The sequence below is a fragment of the Canis aureus genome, chromosome 13 (genome assembly GCF_053574225.1).
Source record: "Canis aureus isolate CA01 chromosome 13, VMU_Caureus_v.1.0, whole genome shotgun sequence".
NCBI lineage: Eukaryota > Metazoa > Chordata > Mammalia > Carnivora > Canidae > Canis > Canis aureus.
In genome coordinates this window covers 58,672,748-58,690,784 of record NC_135623.1, presented here as the reverse complement: position 1 = coordinate 58,690,784, position 18,037 = coordinate 58,672,748, and the positions used below count along the sequence as shown (strand labels likewise).

At 38.1% G+C, this 18,037-nt stretch overlaps 1 protein-coding gene across 1 annotated transcript in view; it reads left to right on the top strand.

Moving 5' to 3' along the window:
- Positions 1–18,037, top strand: part of DCHS2 (dachsous cadherin-related 2) — a 226,007-nt gene that overhangs the window by 90,739 nt on the left and 117,231 nt on the right. The window lies entirely within an intron of this gene.

Sequence of the window (18,037 nt, the reverse complement as noted above, 5' to 3'; positions counted from 1 at the left end):
ATACCTACTTCCATTCCTTTCCCTTTCTCCTTTTCCAGTCTGTTCTTAGACCATTCAGTAACCCCTTCTTTTATATTTTCAGATGCTCCTCTTACTAGCTGCATCCCTCCTGCACGGTTTCACTCTATCCAGCCCAGAGATGAGCAGATATACTGAGATGATGGGCCAGATTTTCATTATTCATTATTTTGCAAATGAAAGAGAGGGGGAAATGACTTCTCAGCCTTTTCCTCATATCTTCATTTTGAGAAGCTGTTGCTATGAAAGCAGCATACAGAATTCATTGGCAAAGGTGAGATCTGGGGCTCAGGAAATTTTTTTTCACATTTCTCAGGTTGCTTTAATGTCTGTTTAGAAGAGACCTTTTGTAGACAGTAAATGCTTTGTCTGTCCTTGAGCGAGTTAACTGTGAGATGGGCACAACTGACTGTTAAGCACAGTCAGGCTTAAGGAGAAGGTGAAAGAATGCCCATTAGGAGGGCAGTTGTCTACAAAACCAAAAGGCGCAGTATCTGATTAAAGGATTGCCACAGTTTTGTGAAAAAGCAAGTTGTATTTGGGAAGAAGCTGAGGAAGTAAAAGTGAACTGCTTTTATTTTATATCATGTAAAATAATAATGAAGGCAGCCCAGGTGGCTCAGCGTTTTAGGGCTGCCTTCAGCCCAGGGTGTGATCCTAGAGACCCGGGATCAAGTCCCATGTTGGCTCCTTCTATGGAGCCTGCTTCTCCCTCTGCCTGTGTCTCGGCCTCTCGTTCTCTCTCTCTCTGTCTCTCATGAATGAATAAATAAAATCTTTAAAAACAATAAATAAATAAATAAATAAATAAATAAATAAATAAATGGAGCCCATGTCCTAAATTGAGCCACATTCAGGAATACAAATTGGTTCTCTTCTTGAATGTAGAACAGGTGTTCTAGACCTAAACAACCTTAATTTTAAACTGTTGGCTTAATTTATGAAAGAAGTTGAGAACAGACATAGAGCAAATAACCAGCCATTAAATCCTAGCCCACTGTATATGTGGTGGAATATGATTAGACAAATGTGTTGCTTATTTTTTTGCCCTAATAGATGTTCATTCAGATAACTGTTTATGTCCCTTCCCTATCTCAACTCTCCCGGATTGTTGATGGACTTTCCAGGATTGTTAAAGTACACATTTGACTGCATGCTCTACTTCCTAGGATAATACCCTTGTCTACTCTTGGCTTATACTACCTGCCTCCATGCCTCCTCCACTCACAGCCATGGGATAGCATGATTCTTAACATTTTTGCTCAGGCCATTTATTTCACTAAGGGTATCTTCCTCTTCTCTTGGGCTGTTCAGTTCTTTGAGATCTTGTTTAAAGAAGTGATGGGAGAAGATTTAAGACATACAAATAAATAGGGAATGGTCAGTATTATAAGAATGAAACAGCTAAGTGGTTATGAGAATTCAGTGGAAGGGAAGACTACTTCAGTGGAGCACATCAAGGAAGGTTTCTTGGAAGAGGTAGCAATTGCATTGGGCCCTCACATTCAGATAAATGAATGAATTATGAATAGGATTTGATCATATTAAAGTGGACGGGGAAGGAATTCCATGCAGAAGGTACACCATGAAGCAAATCCTGGAGCAAAGAGTACGTGAAGTGGTACATTGTGCATCTTGATGGAATATAGACATTACAAGAGGTTATAAAGGTGGGTTGGGGAGACCATGGAAACTGATGTAAAGTGTTGGTGTTGGTGGCCCAATAAACTCTTTTCTCTTTTTGAATTCAGAGGCAATTAAGTGATCACAGTAGTCAACAAAATGTGACTACGGTGTCATCATTGTTACTTTTAAGGCTGATTGGAAATGGACTTCTACACCGGTGGCTCACTGATACCTCACCACTGAATTCATCAGAATCACCAAATTGGCATGAGACATAAACTTTGGGCAGTTGAAGACCTATCTTGCATAGTCAGGCCCCTTACCACAGGAGAGATTGTTCCCTCCCCCCCTCCCTTTCTCCCTTCCTTCCAAAATAACTGAGCATCTGTTATCTGTACCTGTTATGCCAGGTAATCTTCTACATGCGAAGGATGAAGATTTAACAGACCGACATAGAACCTATATTTGAGAGAGAATTCTAGTATTCCTAAGACCAAAGCTAAAATGCAAATCCCAGAGGCCTCAGCTGATTGCATTCAATTTTTTCTTGTCAACTCAGGATGCTGTGTAACCACAAAAATGACAAATGTTTACCTCACTCAATTTTCTAAACTATAAAATGGTAATAAGAATTCTTCCCTTGAATAACTCCTCGATTTTTTAAGTCAAATGAAAGCACAATGAAATGTTAGCATACTCTTCACACATAAAGAAACGATTAGTTAATAAACCTTAGTGTTTTCAGCTTATGTGCTCTTTCTTCTTTTTTTCATAGCAGCTCTTATTACTATAGCTCCTCTTTGTCCTCTGATTCATCCTTTAACTTCCCTTCTTAACTTTTCTGCTTTTCTCCACTAAAGATATTTGAATACTTTCCAAGACAACCCCCCCCCCCCCGCCAACTGCTTTCTGTAATAGTCCTATTAACTACTCTTCACTGGAAAGAAAGTTTGCTTGTGCTTTGGAAATGCTTTAACTCATCATTTAAATTTGACAAACTTCTGAGTGTACCAATAAAACTTGGTCAATGATAAAATGTTTTTATTAGAACAGGGCCTTCAATGAGGGGTCTGTGCTGGACCAAACAGCACACTGGACAGTGGGGAATAACAGTGAACAACATAGAAACAAACAGTCCCTCTCCTTGCAGAGTGTTTGATGTGTGAGCGAAGAGAGACCACAACCCAGGAGGCTATGAGGATAGATGGGAAGCATCAGCCAGCTGATGCTTAAGGATTCTCTCTCCCTCTCCCTCTGCCCCCCCACTTGTGCACGCTCTTTCTCTCTTTTAAATAAATACTCTTTATTTTTTTTTAATTTTTATTTATTTATGATAGTCACACAGAGAGAGAGAGAGAGAGAGAGAGAGGCAGAGACATAGGCAGAGGGAGAAGCAGGCTCCATGCATCGGGAGCCTGACGTGGGATTCGATCCCGGGTCTCCAGGATCACGCCCTGGGCCAAAGGCAGGCGCCAAACCGCTGCGCCACCCAGGGATCCCAATAAATACTCTTTAAAAAAACTTTGTGTTTAAATAAACAGATTATGAACACTGTGTAGAAAGAGTATGTGGTACTCATGCTTATGGATGTTATTAAAAATATTCTTAATAATACAAACAGCTCTTTTTTTTCTCCTTACCATTGTGGTCGCTAAGTATTGTGCTAGGAGCTTTACACACATGATCTCATTTACACAATGGTCCCATGAAATAGCACAGCAGAGCCCAGTTGTTGGCTACCCAACAGTCGTCTTAGCACCTTTACCCTTGGTATACAGTCCTTGTTTCCTTTATCCTTCTCCCTAAGGGCATTTCCTTGTTGGCCCTTCCCCAGTCCTTCCCCTAGAAGCAAATTGCAATTGGTCTAAACAAATAATAATGGTCTAAGTTGCCTTGCTAAGTAATTGCTTAAGTCTGTGCAGGTCATGCAGTTCTGAGACTTAAGGGAAAGGCTGGTAGGAACTTTTGAAAAGAGGTGTCTTGCTCTAAAACATAGAGTCAAGGCAAACATGCTCTCCTTTCTATCTCTGCATGTAACCATTGGCAAATGATGTATGGCACCAAATAGCAAACCTGGTCCAAAGTGAGGATCAAGCCCAAGAAAACAAGCTGCACCAAGCAGGGGGTGGAGGAAATGAGGTATAAGGACTGAAAATCTTGATGGGATTGCTTAGCTGCTGAACTAACCTGTCCTGGAATTCCTCTACCCTCAGACTTCTTGACAAGGGGAATGACAAGTGCTCTTATTGTTTAAGATGTCTTGGTTGAGTTTTCTGTTACTTGCAACTGAGCACATGCCTACAGATGGGTTATTTCCTTTTCATAAAATGGAGACATAGAGAAGTTACTGCTCAAGATAAGGTGCTAAGAGGGGAAACCAGATTTCAAAGCTACTCTGGCTCCTGAGAGAAGCCCTGGGCTTAATCACCAGCTGTAACACCACTCTACTTGTCCTGATCTTTCACTGCTTTACAAGTGAAATAGTGCCGACTTAAGTAAAGAATGAAATTTGTTGTAATATATTAGTCTGGCCTGGAGTAAGATGTTGGTGGCCCTAAGACTGGCCTGGACTCTAGCCGCCTTCATTAATAACAGTTATAGAGCAGGGGGAGAGAACTTTCTGTTCTTCACCTTTACCTGTGCTTTCTGAGAGAATTAATATATGACTATATCATGGATATAAAAGCTATGTGACCAATCTTATATAGATTTTTAAATTCTTGAGTATGGATGTATCTGGGACCAAGGAATTATTCCCTATGCACATCAAGATTATGTATGTATGTGTTGAGTGATTTGTGCCATCCTGGGAATACAAATAAGGCCGTGTGAGGAGACATCATTAACCTCTGATGTAATTAATTCTGAGCGTCCCTGGACGTGCTTGGAGGAGTAGTGAGGAGTTGCTCCTTAGACTTCAGGGTCACAAAAGGAGCATGTCTAATTCAGGGCTGAAATGGTGGAGAAGACTGATAGGACATTTCTGGAAAACTGGAAAATTTAGATTGGTATATGTCATAGTGAAAAAGTCTGTAGCATACTTTGGCAAGAAAGTACTGCTTTTTGGCTTAAAAGTTTCCTTTAGACATAGTCCTCAGCACTGATATGGCACTTGTGGCATTTGGGATACAGAAAACCTCATGATTATGTTGACATGAGATAAAAGAGCTGATTATTATATGAAGATACACAGCTTGTTTTTTTAAAATAACCATTTACTTTCCTCGTCCTGTCTTTGTCTCACTCCCAGCTCAAAGGTTTCAGGCCCAAGTGTTTATTGAAACATTGTGGGATGAGTTGGACAGCCATGTGAGTGGGCCTTCAGTCAACTTATAGAGGCTCTAATTTGCAAGGAAGAGGCTGTGCACTTAATTCATTTTAGCTACGTATTTAGAGTGGTCTTGGCCTTTTTCTGGCCTCTCTCTCTCTTTTTTTTTTTAAGATTTTATTTATTTATTCATGAGAGACACAGACAGAAAAAGAAAGAGGCAGAGACACAGGCAGAGGGAGAAGCAGGCTCCACACAGGGAGCCCGATGTGGGACTCGATCCTGGGTCTCCAGGATCACGCCCTGGGCCGAAGGCAGGCACTAAACTGCTGAGCCACCCGGGCTGCCCCTGGTCTCTGTCTCTTAAGTTTGCATTCCTCGTTCAGTTATCAGTCATGTAACTGTTATGCTTATAGTATCTATTTCTATAAGATAGTCTTCATTAAGTTAATGTACTTTGTACTCCACCTAATTAAAAAAAAATAAGAGGAAGCTACTAACAAAACTACATGAGATTCCGAAAGATAGAATTAAGGAAATCAAGGTGAAAAGAGCACGAAGTTACATAATAAGACAAAACCAGGAAGAATTTAGTACATGGAAGTAGAGTGGGCAAGATCATGCATATGCATTAAAACTGATGCAATTCCCCATAGGAACAAGGATTCATGTAGTCCCCCAGTTAGAAACATTTCTGCTGCTCCCGAGAAGTGGCATTGACTTTCCTGGAATGAAAGCCTGGGGGAATTTTTTCCCTGTAGGTCTTCATAAAGGGAACACTGATATGTGGTAGGAAATTCCCTGAACAGTATATATACTTATGGTAATTTGCAGCTCTACAGCAGTTGGCTGCGTCAGGGCAGGGAGGTAGAGCCACGCAGCCCAGGCTTTTCTGTTCCATCTACCCACACCGCCTTCTCTTTTCCTCCCAGAAAGCAAAGCTGCTAAATGGAACTGAAGTTTCCAAACCTTAACACTTGTCAATTGTGATTATGGTGCTTTTGCAGGTGTAAAAACAGCCCTTAACTCTGTTGGAGCAACTCAGGGCTCATTCTGGAACTCCTCACAGCTTTAAGTTTAGACTGTGGACTTCCTACCTTTGCCTTCCCACCATTTGTCTTTTCCCGAGGAGTTTCCAACCCATGGGAGCCCCTGGAGTTTAGAGTGTATCTGTTCATGTTTGTGTCTGAGAGTGCTCCCTTCTACTGGGAAGACCCTGTGTGTTCATAAATTTAGCAGACCTCTTTGTTTTCACAAAACATGTGCAGGGAAGGTTACAATTAAAAGATAAAAGTCACATGATTCTAATTTAGGCTATTCATCCTCAAAAGAGAATGAGACACTTTTTTTTTTCTTTTTAAGAAGTTAAGAATTTTGGAAATCATGTTTCTTAGAAGCACGTATGTATTGCACCCACTTGCCTTTAACTACTTCCAGAGTGTTATCATCATGAAACAAGTTCAATCAATTTTTTTAAAAAATGAAGAGTCTTTAGAAGATTCGTTCTTGAATGTAAATAAAAAATAAAGTGCAGAAAAATAGTAACAAAAAAGCATGGCTGCAAAAAATTAAGACACAGGCATATACTCAGAATGTATTCTGAAATGCAGAGATACGGAGGCCCTTCTCTCTTCTACATGTGCACTCTCTCCTTCCCCACCCTCATTTAACGAAGCAGCGACTGGCTGAAAGAACATTTAATGTTTCACAGAAATCCTTTAAAAAATATATATATAGCAACCAGCTCCCCTTTCTAGACTTTGCAGGCCCTGAAGGGTGTCCTTTGTGGGCGGAGTGGGGAGAGGGTGGCCCTTAAAAGTCATACAGCATAGGAGCTTTGTGCCTCAACCAAAGCATGCTCAATAGAAAATGCTGCTTACAAAAACACATCTTTTAAAAAGTGAACATTTGCCATGGATTGCATCCCAAGAGAGAACACCTGTGAGTAGTTTGGGGCATGCTCTTCAGATTTTTATTGTCTCTGGAAATAGTAACATTTATGCAACTCTGCACAGTGGTGTTCTATCTTGAGTTAGGAAGCTGGGCAAGAGGAAGTAGGCCGTACTTTTCAGCAGGTCAGGTGGTACCACGTGGCCCATCGCTTTCACCTGCTGTTCATGTTGAAAGAGTCCAGGTGATGGTGGGGAGAACTGTATCTGCTCTTCTTCCTCCGCTGGTGACCACACCCATGGAACCCCAAAGCATGTAAAGTCCCCTTTGTACTTTAAGTCTTGCAGTGCAGGGATCCCTGGGTGGTGCAGCGGTTTGGCGCCTGCCTTTGGCCCAGGGCGCGATCCTGGAGACCCGGGATCGAATCCCACGTCGGGCTCCCGGTGCATGGAGCCTGCTTCTCCCTCTGCCTATGTCTCTGCCTCTCTCTCTCTCTCTGTGACTATCATAAATAAAAAAAAAAAAAAAAAAAAAGTCTTGCAGTGCAGTTGCAACCCTCATGGTAGCGAGAGGGTGTTGAGAAGCCAAGCATGATGCCCCTTGCCCAGCTGCTCCTTCGCCCTGTCCCCTGGCCTGGCCTGTGTTCCCTTGGACATGTGGGCACACTCCTGGAGAAGCATTAGTTTGCCTCCATTTGTCAGTCTTTCTCATTTTAGTCTACTCCTTCAGCACCTAATTCTCCCAAACCTGGCTCTCCTCATTCTCTGATCCATCCTTTTTTGCCTCTGGAGTGGAGGACGGATCATTCTAGTTTTGGGTGGAGGGGAGGCATTATAAAAGCCCTTCTCTTCCCTTGACCTGTGAGATCCTAGAGTCAAAAGCAATAGGATTACTGTACCACATATAGCATGTTTGAAAATTCAAAAGTGGGACCTTACTGCAAATTTTTAAACTTTAATTCTTAAAAATATATTCCAGTTATTTTTCTATGTGTGCACGCATGGATCTATCTGCTTTATTCTTTTTAACAAATTCTTACTAGTCTGCTGTATTGCTCTAAAGTTAACCATCTCCATTTCAGTGGGCTTTTGTATTCCCATTTTTTTACTGAAAGTGAGAATATCTTTAACATTCACTGGACATGATCAACACCTTTCATCTTTTCCAATCTGAAAGGCAAAAATAATATAAAATGTTACCCAAAAAGATCAGATCAGATTTCCTTAATTACTTAATAATTTTTGCAGTATTTTTATAATACGTTACAAGGCCTGTATTTATCTCTCTTCGTATGTCAGCATTGTATCAGTGAATACGTAACAGTGAAAAGCATATGAAATTCAAATTTTGGTATTTACAAATACAATTTTATTAGAAAAAAAGCCATTCATTTACATATTGTCTGTGGCTCTTTTGTGCTAAAATAGCAGAGTCAAATCATTGGAACAGAGGCCTGACGACCTGCAAAGCCTAAAATACTTATTATCTACCCTTTTACAGAACAGTTCGTGGGAATCTGCTTCTGAAGTCCATGATAGTGTAGGCCTTATGCCTCTTCTGTATCTGCTCCTGGTGCGTTTGCAAGAATGAGGTACCAGACGCTGTCCTCACAAATGGCTGAATAAATGGATGGCAGCTGCTTATCAAATACAATTTTTTTTTTTTAGGTTTGTAGTTTTGATACTCTGTTTCTTTTTCATAATATTGTTACCATGAAACTAAATTTATGAGAATGTGCACAAAAAACTGAATGGAGTGAAAATAAAAATCACTTATTCCCCATGTTATATTACTTAATGTTTGGCTTGTTTTCATTTATTCATTATTTGACGTCAGCTTTACTGAGGTATAATTGACATATAAAATTGTAAGATATCTAAAGTGTATACCATGGTGATTTGGTGTATGTGTACATCATGAAAAGATTCCCCCCATCTGGCTCATTAACTCACCCACCACCTCACATATTTATTCCCTTCCTCTTTTTTGATGAGAACTTTTAGTTTTAGTCACTTAGCAAATTTCAACTATACAATATAGTGTTATCAACTACAGTTACTATGTTTTACATCAGATTCCCAAACCTCATTCAGTTGATAGCTGAATATCTTTTTACCAGCCTCTCCCTTTTTACCAGCCACTCCCTATTTCCCTACCCTGCCCCAGCCCCTGGCAAGCAATTTACTGCTGTTTCTACGAGTTTGACTCTTTTTCTAAAGATTCTACGTATATGTGATACCATGCGGTACTTGTTTTTACCTGACTTATCTCACTTAGCATAATGCCTTCAAGGGCCATCCATGTTGTGGCACATGGTGGGATTTCCTTCTTTCTCATGACTGAATAATAATCTGCTGAATATACGCACCATATCTTTTTTTATCCATCCATCTGTTGATAGACTTAGGTTGTTTCCGTGTTTTGGCTATTGTGAAGAATGCCGCAATGAACATGAGAGTGCAGGTATCGCTTCAAGGTACTGATTACATTGCATTCTCTTTGGGTATATGCTCCAAAAGTGGGATTTCTGGATCATACGGTAGTTCTATTTTTAATTTTTGGAGGAAATCTCCATACTGTTTTCCACAGTGGCTGCACCAGTCTGCATTCCCACCAACAATGCATGAGGATTCCTTTTTCTTCATATTCTTGCCATCACTTGTTATTTTTTTTCCTTTCCTTTCCTTTCCTTTCCTTTCCTTTCCTTTCCTTTCCTTTCCTTTCCTTTCCTTTCCTTTCCTTTCCTTTCCTTTCTTTTTTTTTTGGGGGGGGGAGCAATTCTGACAGATATTTCCTGGTGGTGATTTTTGATATCCATTTCTCTGATGATTGGTGATATTAAACACCTTCAAAAAATGGCTATTGGCCATCTCTAAGTCTTTTTTTTTTTGGGAAAATATTTATTCAGATCCCCCCTTTTTTGTTATTGAGTCATATGAGGTTGTTGTCTTTTAAAAATATACTTTGGATATTAACCCCTTATCAGATAAGTGATTTTCATATATTTTCTCCCATTCTGTGGTTGTCTTTTCATTTTGTTGATGGTTTACTTTCGTTTTGTTTCCTTTCATTTCCTTTCTTTTTCTTTCCTGTTGGTTAATTTTAGAGCAATACAAGTTTCCTTTCCAAAATTAGTTTTATATAGTCCCACTTGTTTAATTTTGCTTTTGTTGCCTTTGCTTTTGGTTTCAGATCCAAAAAATCTTAGCAAGCAAGACCAATGCAAAGGAGCTTACCCATTATGCTTCTTTCTAGGAGTTTTATGGTTTCAAGTCTTATGTTCAAGTATTTAATTCCCTTTGACTTGATTTTTGTGTGTGATGTAAGAGAGTAATCCAGTTTCAGTCTTTTGCATAAATGGCTGTCCAGTTCTTCCAGCACCATTTATTGAAGAAACTTTCCCCATTGTTTATTCTTGGCTCCTTTGACAAATTGTTTGATCGTATACGTGTAGGTTTATTTCTGGGCTCTCTGTCCTTTTTTTTTTTTTTTAAGATATTACTTATTTATTTGAGAGAGAGAGTGCGAGCAAGAGAACACAAGCAGGGGAAGTGGCAGAGGGAGAGGGAGAAGCAGGCTCCCCGCTGATCAGGGAACTGGACATGGGACTCGATCTCTGGACCCTGGGATCAAGACCTGAGCCGAAGGCAGGCACTTGACCAACTGAGCCACCCAGACACCCCTCTCTATCCTTTTTTACTTATCTTTCTGCGTGTTTTTAATGCCAGTACCATACTGTTTTGATTACTACAGCTTTATAATATAGTTTGAAATCAGGAAATGTGATGCCCCTAACTTTGTTTTTTCTTTCTTAAGATGGCTTTGGCTATTCAGCACCTATGGTGGTCACACAGAAATTTTGATGGCTTTTTCTATTTCTATGACAAATGCCATTGGGATTGCTTTGTATATGTAGCTTGCTTTGGGTAGTATGGATATTTTAGCAATATTAATTCCTGCAGTGGATGAGCGTGGAATATCTTTCCATTTGTTTATGTCTTCTTCAGTTTAAAGCATCAATGCTTTTATAGTTTTCAGTATACAGGTATTTTACCTCCTTGGGTAAATGTTCCTAGGTATTTAATTCTTTTAGATGCCCTTATAAATGGGATTTTTTTCTTAATTTCTATTTCTGATATTCATTATTACTGTATAGAAGCACAACAGAGTTTTGTATATGGATTTTTTTATCCTGCAGCTTCACTGAATTCATTTATTAGTTCTAACAATTTTTTCTTTTGGTAAACTCTAGATTTTTTTTCTGTATAATATCATGTCATCTGCAAATAGAGAGTGTTAATTTTTCCTTTTTGATTTGGTGCTTTTTTTTTTTTTGCCTAATCTCCCTAAGACTGCCAGTACTCTGTTTAGTAAAAGTGGCAAAAGTGGACATCCTTGTCTTGTTTCTGATCTCAGGGGAAAAGCTCTCAGCTTTCATCATTGAGCATGATGTTAGCTGTGGGCTTGTCATATGTGGCCTTTATTATGTTGAGGTACATTCTCCTATACTCACTTTGTTAAGAGTTTTTATAATGAATGGCTGTTGAGTTGTCCAATGCTTTTTCTGCATCTATTGAGAAGATTGCATGATTTTCATACTTTGTTTTGTTAATGTAGTATATCACATTGATTGATTTTCAGACGTTTAACCATTCTTATATCCCTGGAATAAATCCCACTTGATCATGGTGTATGATCCTTTTAATGTACTATTGGATTTGGTTTGCTAATATTTGGTTGAGGATTTTTGCATCTATGTTCATCAGAGATATTGGCCTATAATTTTCTTTTCTTGTAGTTTCCTTGCCTGGTTTTGGTATTAAGGTAATGCTGCCCTCATAAAATGGAGTTTGGAAGGGTTCCCTGCTCTGGTTTATTTCCTTTTAATTTTTATTCTGTATGTTGGATACTTTTTGTAGAAATGAGATATCATATATGACTTTTTAGTTGACTTATTTCCTTTTTACTAAACATGTGTCTTTAAATGTACAATTTTCATTATACATTTATATTCTACCGATGGAAGAATTATAATTTATTTAACAACTCTTATTGTTGGACATTTGGGTTCTAGAATAAATAATGCTACATTATATGTCTTTCATACGAATAGCTGTCTGCATATATTTTTAGAAATATACTAACTGAGTCAAAAGAGATGAATATTTTTAAGTTTGGGAGAATATTTACCATATGCATATGGTAAGAACAAAATTACTTCCCAGATAGGCTTAAAAATGACTGCATATTGATTTCATCCTTGTTGTACTTAAAACATTATTTTAATGTTTGCCAATATTTTAAAAATATTATTTTAATTTTCATTTATTTTGTGACTGGTAGAGTTGTATCTCTTAAATACATGTTATTTTTCTGTGACTTTGCTTTTGTCCTTTACCCATTTTTTTTTTTTATAATGAGAAGTCAGTGTTGTTTTTAAATGCCTATTTCCATATTAAGGACATTAGCTTTTGTGTATATGCATGCTCATATTTGTATCTATATTTATATAATAGATATCGCACCTAATTCACCTTTAAATGTTTTTGTGTATGGTATTTTTGACATAATAGAATTTTAAATGGTTATGTAGTCATTGTATTGATTTTCTCCTTTGTGATTTTTATCCATCTGTTTTAGTTTTGTAATCTTTTTTTGCTTTTAAATTTCTTTCCAATACAAGCATCAGCCAAATATTCCCCTATATTTTTTTGGTGCTTTAAACAATTTCATTATTTAAATTTAACATATCTGTGTAGAATTTACTTTCGTGTAAGGTTAATATCAAACTTGATTTTCCCCCCTGTACTTTGCCAATTTTTCTAGCAACTTATGTGGATAAACCTACATTCCTCAGTGGTTTATGATGTTTCCTTTGTAATATAAAAATAATTTAGGTTTACCAGATTCTCGTTCAGGTCTTGCTTTTATGTTCTACTGATCTGCCTGCCAATTCTTTTTTTAGATCACACTGTTTTAATTGTTTATTTGTAATACCTCATAGGACAAGTTACCCCTCCCTCCACCCATCGATCTCCTTTTATAAAATTTTCTTTGGTTGCTTTTTTGGGGGTGGGTGGGTCAAAGAGTAGTAGAATTAGTGGTTTCTTAATCCTATTCTTCAATTAAGGCAATAGAAACATGTTATTAGAACAATAAGGTTTTTTTTTTTTCTGTAACTTGAAAATAGATATACAGTTTATTCCTCTAACAGCTCTATCAACTTTTATGGAAATACATTTTAAAAGGTGAAAATAAAATATAGTTCTGTTTCCAACCTCTGAATAGTTCCACATGTCTTAAAATAGTCTTTTTTTTCCTTTGCCAATTCTAGCATTTTGGATTTTATTCTATGATGATATAGGTTGGTTAATAGATTGTGTCTGAGGTGTTAAAAATTATTCCTCAATGAATATTTGATGGAAGTTCTGAAATATCTTGTTCTTTTGTTGTTGCTATTGTTTGGTTTTTATTCCATAATCATAAACTTAACTCTGCAATCCAGCAAGACTTGGAGTCAGATAAAGAAAATACGGAACCCAAAGAACTGAAGTGTGAATACAAAGATTACAGACGTTAGAAGCAAACAGGGATGAGGGGTGTTCCCCTGAGCAACAGAAGGAATGGCCTGGTAGTTAAAATAAAATGCAAGTCACATTTATCGGTTTTCCACACCGGCAATGGAGATCTTCTTTCTGGTCTTGCCATTCCTAGACCTGACTGTTCCATGGCTTCCACAGTATTCATGCACTTTTTTTTCACTTTGCCAAAGGTCACAGGCTTACCATCTAACCACACAGTCTTGGCATTCTTGGGAACCATTTATGTTTGGCATAGCATTTGATATGGACAAGGTGCTGGGATGTGTATAATTCAGGATGATACTTTCATTGTCATTTTTTCCCATTAGATGGACTTGTTGCCAGTGCTATTATAGCATTTGAAGTCATCATCCTGCCACTTAAACCCCACAATAATTTCTTTAAAAACAGGAGCATTTATAACCAAATCCCTTCTCCCCAGTGCTTAGAACATGAAAGTTTTCTGCTATCTTTGAGAGTCTGTCTGAAAACAGCTTTCAGGAGATGTGGCTGAAGGCCTCATTGGCGATGATGATGTCAAAGAATATGGTGGAGTGGGGCATGGCTGTGTGGTGTGGTACAGCCCTAGGAGGTGGTGATGGTGTCTGCACAGCTATCTTATTCTTGTTCTTTCTTTCTTTTTTTTTTAAATTAATTCCAGTATACTTAATATACAGTGCTATATTGGTTTCAGGTGTACAATACAGTGACTCAACAATTCTATACATTATCAGTGCTTATCCATGGTGCATGTACCCTTCATCCTCTTTACCTATGTCACCCATCGCCTGTCCCCCACCCCTCTAGTAACATCAGTTTATTCTCTATAATTAAGAGTCCGTTTCTTGGCTTGCCTCTTTTTTTTTCATTGTTTACTTTGTTTCTTAAATCTACATATGAGTGAATTCATATGGTATTTGTCTTTCTCTGACTGACTTATTTCACGTAGCGTTATACTCTATAGATCCAGCTGTGTTGTTGAAAATGGCAAGATTTCATTCTTTGTTATGGCTGAGTGATATTTCATCTTCTCTATCCATTTATACAATGATGGATATGTGGGCTGCTTCCATAATTTGCTGTTGTAAATACTGTTGCAATAAACTAAGAGTGCTAAAAGTGCATTTTTTTTTTGAACTGGTGTGTTTGTATTCTTTGGGTAAATACCCAGTAGTGGAATTACTAGATTATATGGTAATTCTATTTTTAATTTTTTTGAGGAACCTCCCTACTGTCTTCCACAGTGGCTGCAACAGTTTGCATTCCCACCAACAGCACACAAGGATTCCTTTTTCTCCACATCCTTGCCAACACTGGTTGTTTTTATTTGATTTTAGTCATTTTGATAGGTGTGAAGTGATATCTCATTGTGGTTTTGTTTTATATTTCTCTGATGATGAATGATGTTGAGAATCTTTTCATTCTTGTTTTTCCAAGGTCAAAATAAGGAAAATAATAACAAAAGCTATTTCTAGAACATGCTTGCATTTTATGACAACATGAGATTGATTCATTCGTGCAACAAATATTTACAGCATCCTCACTATGAGCCAGGCATTAGCATTATGGGTGCTGGAGATATACCAAGGAGCAAGATAAGTGTAATACTTGCTCTGAAGATTAAATTCCATGAGGAGAAATAAACAAATAGATAAAAATATATAATGCAGTATAAAATAGAGATAAGTACTCGGAAGATAAGCATAGCAAGGTAAAGAGCAAGAGTATGGCGGAAATGAGGGTTACACTCTTGGGTAGCATGATTCAGAAAGGTCTCTGTGATTAGATGGTCTTTGCAGATACTTGAAAGAGGTGAGGAAGCAAGTTACTCAAACTGATAGCTTCTGGAACCATTGAGGAGCCCAGCATATCCAGAAAGGAGTGAGTCAGAGAGTAGTGGGAGATAAGGTCAGAAAAGTGGTCAGGATCAAATTAAAGGGTCTGATTTTACTGAAGTGATTAGGAGAAGCTGTTGGAACATTCTGAATAGAAGAATGACATGATTTGATGTCATTTGAGTTGTATCTTTCTGGTTGCCTTTACAAAAAGTGGATGGCATCACCATCACCAAGGACACTGGGAGAGTAGCATATTTGCATGGTAGGTATCAAGAGTTCTGTTTAAACATACCTCATTTGAAGTGCCTGTTAGCCACATGAGAGGTGCTGTCTAATTGGTAGCAGGATGCATGAATCTGGAGCACCAGACAAAGATAGCAATATTGGGACACCATATGTTGGTTTAGTACTGTGGGCCTGGGTCAGATCACTCAGGAGTATATTCATTTCCTACGGCTTCTGTAACAAATAACCATAAATCTGCTGGCTTAAAACAACAGAAATTGTTATTACTCATACTTCTGGAGGCTAGAAATCCAAAGTCCTGCAGGGCCTTTCTCCCTCCCTTTCTTTGTCTCTTCTAAGCTCTAATGCTTGTTGGTGTTCTCTGGTATGTAGCCTCTCACTCTGATCTCTGCCTCTGTCTTCTCTGGGCTCTTGTTTTGGATGAAAGGCTCATCTGGATAATCCATGACAAGCTGCTCTTGAAATCCTTAACCTAACCATGTTTTGCAATATAAGGCAATAATCACTCTTTTATCGTGTAAGGCAATATCCACGGGCTCCTGGGATTACAACACGGACCTGTCTTCGGGGTCCACTGTTCACCCACCATAAGCAAGGTAGTGTGGATTGAAAAGAGAAGTGGTCTCAAGACTAAGCTGTGGGGCACTAGAGCACTCAGAGGCCAGGAAGAGAACTCAGAGCCAGTGGAGGAAACTGAAAGGAGGTCAGAGAAGTGTAGGAGGAGCAGGAGAGCCAGAGCATGGTGTCTGGGAAAGAAATACTTCAATAAGAAAACAATTAACTGTCTGGAAAGCTGCTGAGTTGTGTAGAAATAAGGACCGAGCCTTGATTATTAGAATTTATGAAACACAAGTCATTGATGAACTTGCCAAAATTGTGTTCAGAGAGTAGCATGCTTGCATCTCTTGTGGTCTTCGGTGCTGAATCCAGCTTCCACTGGAATATTATAATCCTGTTTTCACTGTGGGATCAGTGGTTGGCCAAGCACATAGAATTTAAAAAGTTATTTTGTAATTTATTTTTTTCTTTCTATTTGAAGTCATGTTTGTAATGTGTGTGGTGTCAATAGCTTGGTTTCTTCAAACAAACTGTTATATGCTGTTGGTAGAAATTTTGGAAATTACCAAAAGAAAAAAATTAAAATGGGTTATTTCATTTTAAATTTCATCTAAACAAGTCATTTTTTGCAACCATTTTTTTTCTATGACTTTCCTGTTTGATTGCTCTTTTTTTTTTTATTGAGCTTTGAGGCTTTTTTAGAAATGTCACTGAATTCAATGATGTGATTTCCCAGGAATACTTAGAGGACAGTGTTGTTCACAGTGTGTCACCCTATGACTTTGGGTTGACTTTTGGGCTTAGGGGTACCGATGTGAATGGTTGGGCAGGTGACTTCCAGCAAAGCTGCCCAGTTGTTAAAAAGGAGACCCTACAAAATAGTGAGGTCTGTGCTGGTGAATGAAGTGTAAATAGATCCATTCCACTTATAGAACATCCAAAAAACATGTATTCAAGAGTCAGTGTTCTCAGTTTATCTCCCCAGTTGTTAATATAAGGAAGCAGTCAAAAAAATTTTTATTTCAGAAAGCTAATAAGGCAACCAGGGGAATCTTAATATTATATCAATATTTTGCATTTTATAATGTCTGCATTAAATTTGTGAGAGATCAGACTAAGGGAGAACAACTCTGACTCAAGGTCAGTTTAGAGTGAAAATCTCTACATTCAGCTCAGTCTAAGACAGGTAGATTGGACATGGCTCTTTGAGTAGATTCAGGAATCAATCCTCCTGAGATCTCTTCTCGATCCAAAATTAGCACCATGAGATGGTGATAATAGACTCTGACCAGATGTTTCTCTCTTTTATATAAGCAGCGATCTCTGAAGCAAAGGCCCAGTGAGCTTTTACTAATCAAATTTCCTCTTGAAGATCTGGCAAAGCTTTCCCCATTTTTCTATAATTTGAATTGCCTAAATTCTATGTGTAAGTCAACAGATACTGGAAAATATAGACCTCATGAAGGTGCCAGATTCATTACTGGTATTCAAGACCAAATAGTAGCAGGAAAAATATGTTGTTCTAAAATACTAGGTCAGTATTTTTAAGGAGTTGAGTAAAACCAGGGAGGAATAAATACATTTTTATTTTATGATTTTGAAGCTCAGAATTTGAGCATCTGACATAAATTGAGATCAGTACTCTTATCCCACTTCTGACTTTTTCTGTTTTGCCTGCCAAAAGTCCAGATGAGAGAAAGGTCTCAAAAGTGGAAATAAGGAAACTCATTTTATGTAAGCCAGATTATTTGTTAATATGTGCTACGAAAGGCTGAGAATGAGTTTTAGAATTTAAAGTTCATTATACTTATCTTCCAATCAAGCCAAAATTATTGAGAATCCCATATGTTTTTAGAAAATATATTTGGTGTCTTTGAGAACTTGAGGCTACTAAATCATTAACAGCTGCCAGAATGGAATAGACCAAATGTACTTGGAATTTAGCTCTTTGTAGTTGGGAAGTTTGTGGATTTCCTGGTTCAGCCCATCTGATGAGAAGAATAACTCACAAA